The sequence below is a fragment of the Chinchilla lanigera genome, unplaced genomic scaffold (genome assembly GCF_000276665.1).
Source record: "Chinchilla lanigera isolate Chin_1 unplaced genomic scaffold, ChiLan1.0 scaffold00007, whole genome shotgun sequence".
Classification (NCBI taxonomy): Eukaryota; Metazoa; Chordata; class Mammalia; order Rodentia; family Chinchillidae; genus Chinchilla; species Chinchilla lanigera.
This window is the reverse complement of record NW_004955408.1, coordinates 35,385,205-35,390,941: the sequence shown is the minus strand read 5'-3', so window position 1 is coordinate 35,390,941 and position 5,737 is coordinate 35,385,205.

The window sequence follows — 5,737 nt, the reverse complement described above, 5'->3', positions numbered from 1 at the left end:
TGTACAAAAACCTTTCCTCTACCTCAGGACCTCTTTCTCTATGGTTCTCCCACAGTGTCTCCTACACTCTACTCAGTCACTCTTGACCAGCATCTTCTCACCTCCCCTACGGCAGGGGAGTCAGCACGATACCTACCTCTCCCAACCTGCACCTATCCCAGTATGTGTCCACCATTGCCAGGCAACTATTTATTTCTGGTCACCACCATCTTTTATTTGGGTGATTGTTATTCTTTCAATTAGGCCCCTTGTTTCCATATTTGCACTTCTCTAATCCAGTCATTTTATGGCAGCCAAAATACTCTTTTTACAATAGAATTCTAATTAGGTTCTTTCATAGTTAAAATTCTTCAGTGGTTCCGCACTGCCCTAGGGAAAACCAAAATCCTTTAATACGTCTTTCCAAAAGCAGTTGTTAATGTGGTTTATATGATCTGTTCACTTACTATTTTTTATTTTCATCTCCCTTTTGCTCTTCTCGTGCCCTTTAGCAAAGTTTTGCTCACATATTTCAGTGTACTGTTGTTAATCTCTGAGGAAAGCCGAACAATGCAGTTCTTTGTGGCTGGGTAGAGAATTTAAAAAGTGAGCAGCACCATCTGGTGGCCAGCAAGCTGTGCGGTGGAAGTGATGAAAAACTGAAACCAAACCAGGTGAACCTAACATCCTTCAAAGTGGTCTCAGGCCTGACTGCCCACCTGAAACTTCTCCCTCCTTTGCTCCCTGCATTTTTGGACAATGCATTTTCTGAAGGATGATAGTGTGGTTGTTACTGCCTTAAACTTCCATTTTCTAAGACACAAAAGCATTTTTCAAATGTGAATGGCCCAGGTCCGGGGGAAGACTGGGAGTGCCTTTGGAGGACATATTGCTAGCTGGTGCTGTTGTCTTACTCTGCTTCCTACTCCCACGAAGTGAGCACTATTCCTCCACCAAGCCCTTTCACCATAATGTACTTGTTTTGGAGCCACCCCACTGTCGATTGAACCATCTGATTTAGCCTGTTACACATATTGAGCCTGCTGTGTATGTTGATAATTGGTCCCAGTGATGGGAAAGATGATTAATATAATCATCTTTCATTCAGAAAGTCCATTTAAAGCGTAATCTTATTATTGGGCACTGTAAAACTGCAAACAAAGAGAAGATGATTTTGAAGGACTGTTTATTCACAGTTTGGGCTTTGTTCTATAGCTTCAGGCAATACTTGTCTGTCACTGACTGAGCCTTGAGTACTATTCCTTTTTTTTTTAGTATCTAGAATCGAACTCAGGACCTTGCAATTGCCAGGCAGGCACTTGTGCCGCTGAGCTATATCCCCAGCCCAAAAAACATTCCTTGAATTTAGATATGGACAAACTTTGGTTATCCCGGGCCAAGGAACAATCCTGCACCTTGCTTCTTTCATACTCTCCACCCAACCTTCACAAGTCCCTGCCAGACTCCTATCCGCCTCCATTTCCTTCTCATAACCCTCCTTCCTAGATCTTGGCAGCCATGGCCTCACCCTTTTTGCCTAGAGCCCAACATGGTCATTTATTAGAGAAAAAGAAGCAGGGTGGAGTAGTGTTCACCTGTAATTCCAACTACTCAGGAAGTCACCCAGGGCAACTTAGTGAAACACAGTCTCAAAATTTAAAAAAGGGCTGGAGATGTAGCTCAGTGGTACAGTGCACCTGTGTTGTTACCAGAGTTCTGGGATGTGGTGGACACTGTTGAGAGATTCTTGCCAAGTTATTGTCCTAAACAAAGAATTGGATACAACATGTGCAAAGGTAGCAGGAGACCACAATTTCAAGAATAACAATAGAAACGAACTACAAAGCAGAGCAAGCAATTAAACAGAGAACAAAAGTAGGGAAACAACAGCAGGAAAATAACACGAAAAAGATAAGCCAATACATATCAGTTATAACCATTAATGTAAATTGCCTCAATTCACTAATCAAAAGAAACACACTGGCAGAATGGATCAAGAAACAAAATCCAACAATATGCTGTATACAAGAAACACATTTAACTTAAAAGGAAATTCACAGACTGAAAGTTAAGGGATGGAAAACAATACTCCATGTGAGAGGAACCCAGAAAAAAGCAGGGGTAGCTATTCTGTTTGCAGACAATGTGAACTTCATACCAAGAAAAATCAAAAGGGATAAAGAAGGTCAATACATACTTCTAAAGGGAAAACTTCAAGAGGAAGAAATAACAGTCATAACTATATTTGCACCAAACATAGTAGCACCCAGCTATATAAGACAAATTTTAAAAGACATGAAAAATCAAATGAGCAGTAACACAATCATATCAGGGGACTTTAACACCCCACTGTCACAAAGACATAGATCAACTACACTGAAAACTCAGCAAAGAAATAACACAACTAAACCAAACTTGGGAACAAAAGGACTTGGTAGACCTTTACAGAGTGTTTTACCTAACACCATTAGAATACACATTCTTCTCATTGGCAAATGAGACATTCTCCAAAATAGACCATATACTAGCCCATATTACACCCTTAAGCGAATGCAAAAGAATTGAAATTATCCCGTGCATACTATCAGACCATAGTGCAATTAAATTGAAAATTACTGACAAAAGGAACTGCAAAAACTCCATAAACACATGTAAATTAAATAACACCCTCCTGAACAACTAATAGGTCACAGATGAAATTAAACAATATCTACAGTGAAATGAAAATGCAGATACAACTTACTGGAACCTGTGGGATGCAATGAAAGCAGTCCTCAGAGAGAAATTTATAGAGGTAAATTCCCACATCAGGAAAACAGAATGAGCACAAATAAACAACCTTTCGCTGCACCTCAAGCTTCTAGAAAAAGAAGAGCAAGTCAAGTCCAAAGCCCAAAGAAGGGAGGAAATTATAAAGATTAGAGCAGAAGTTAATGCAATGGAGACTAAGAAAACAATACAGAGAATTAATGAATCAAAGAGTTGGTTCTCTGAAAGAATAAATAAAACTGTTAAAGCTCTAGACAACCTTTTCAAAAAAAGGAAAGAAAAACCTCAAATTCTTGCAATAAGGAATAAAAAGGATGAAATCACTACAGATCCTGTAGAAATTCAGATCATCAATACCTACTTCAAAAATCTTTATAGGATGGAAAACACGGTGGAAATGGACAGATTCTTAGATGTGTATGAATTACCAAAGCTGAATGAAAAAGATATAAAAATCCTGAATAACTTAATATCAGCCAACAAAATTGAAAATATAATAAAAAATGTACCAACAAAGAAAAGTCCTGATGGATTCACAAATGAATTTTATAAAAATTTAGAGATGATTTAATGCCAATTCTTCTCATACTCTTTAATGAAATTGAAAGAGAAGGAATTCTCCCCAACTCATTCCCGGAGGCAAGTATTACCCCAACACCAAAACCAGAGAAAGAACTAACCAAAAAAGACAACTACAGCTGGGGATTTAGCTCAGCGGCAAAGCGTCTGCCTGGCAAGCGCAAGGTCGTGAGTTCGGTTCCCGGTACCGGAGAAAAAACCAAAAAAAAAAAAAAAAGACAACTACAGGCCATTCTCCCTAATGAACATAGATGCAAAAATTCTCAACAAAATACTTGCAAATAGAATGCAGCAAATCATCAGGAAGATTATACACCATGACTAAGCGGCATTCATCCAAGGGATGCAGGGATGGTTCAATGCATGCAAATCAATAAATGCAATACACCATATCAATAGAGCCAAAGACAAAAACCACATGATCATCTCAATAGATGCAGAAAAAGTTTTTGATAAAGCCCAACACTCATTCAAGATAAAAACCCTACAGAAGATTGGAACAGATGGTCTTTAACTTACTTCTGATAAAAGCCATCTATGACAAACCAGTAGCCAACATCATACTAAATGGACAAAAATTGAAAGCTTTCACTTTAAAATCAGGAACAGGACAAGGATGTCCATTTTCACCACTCCTATTCAGTATGGTTCTAGAAACATTAGGCAGAGCAATTAGATAAGATAGAAAACTAAATGGAATAAGGATAGGAAAGTAAGAAGTGAAATTATCATTATTCGCAGATGACATGATTCTCTACATAGAAGACACCAAAAACTCCACCAAAAGACTTGTAAATTTACTAACCAAATTCAGTAGCATAGCTGGATACAACGTCAGCACTCAAATATCAATTGCATTCCTGTACACAAATAACAAACACACTGAGAGAGAAATTAGGGGAGCCACACTCTTCACAACAGCATCTAAAAAATAAAATGAATACTTAGGAATCAATCTAACAAAGGAAGTAAAAGATCTATGTGAAAATTACAGTACTCTGAAAAAAGAGATTGAAGGGGATTTCAGAAAATGGAAAGATATTCCTTTCTCATGGATAGGAGGAACCAACATTATAAAAACGGCTATATTCCCAAAATTGTTGTACAGATTCAATGGAATCCTGATTAAAATACCATTCACAGATGTAGAGAAAACATTCCTAAAATTCATCTGGAACCAGAGGCGACCTAAAATAGCAAAAGCAATCTTAGGCAACAAAGGCAAGGCAGGAAATATCACAATCCCTGACTTGAAATTATACTACTAAGCTACTGTGATAAAATCAGCATGATACTGGTAGAAAAAAATGAACCTGAGGGTCAGTGAAACAGATTAGAAGATGCAGACACAACTACAAACACACTCAGCCATCTTATCTTTGACAAAGGGGCCAAACATGCTCACTAGAAGAAACAGTTTCTTTAATAAATGATGCTGAAAAAACTGGCTTTCCACATGCCGAAGACTAAAATTAGACTCGTGTCTATAACCATGCACTGTCAAAATGGATCAAAGATCTAAACATTAAAACAGAGATACTAAATCTACTGGAAGAGAAAGTAGACAGAAATTTTGAAGACAAAGGGGTAGGCACAGAGTTCCTGAACAAAAACCAAACTGCATGGGAAATACCTCAAAGAGTCAACAACTGGGAGGGGTCTCATCTTACTGAAAAGTTTTTGCACATGAAAAGAAACCATCAGTCAGGTAAAAAGAAAACCCATGAATTAGGAAAAAATTTTAGCCAACTGTCTTTTGTTCAAAGGACTTCTACCTAGAACACATAAAGAATTTTAAAAAATAAGGCCCCCAATATTCAAAGACCCAATCCAAAAATGGGTATCTGAGATGAATACACACTTCTCAGATGAAGAAATGCTAATGGCAAATAAATATATGAAAAAATGTTCAACATCATTAGTCATTTGAGAAATGCAAATTAAAACAACACTGAGATTCCATCTTACTCCAGAAAGAATGGGTATCATCAAGAAATCAACCAATAACAAATGCTAGGGCGGCTGTTGGGAAAGAGGAACCCTCTCCACTGTTGGTGGGAGCGTAGACTGGTGTAACTACTACGGAAATCTGTGTAGGGATTCCTCACAAAACTAGGATTAGAGGTCCCACTTAATCCAGCTAGTCCCTTTCAGGGTATTTTTCCAGAAAAACTGAAAACATCATACCCCAGTGATATGCATGCACCCATGTTTATAGCAGTGCATTTTGTCATAGATAAATTTTGAAAGCAACCCAAATGCCCATCAACTGAATGGATAAAAAAGATGTAGTATTTTTAAACAATGGAGGTAAATGGATGCAACTAGAGACCATACTCATAAGTGAAATAAATCAGACCCTCATGTGTAAACATCATATTGTTTCCCTAGTATAAGAACCTGAAAGAGT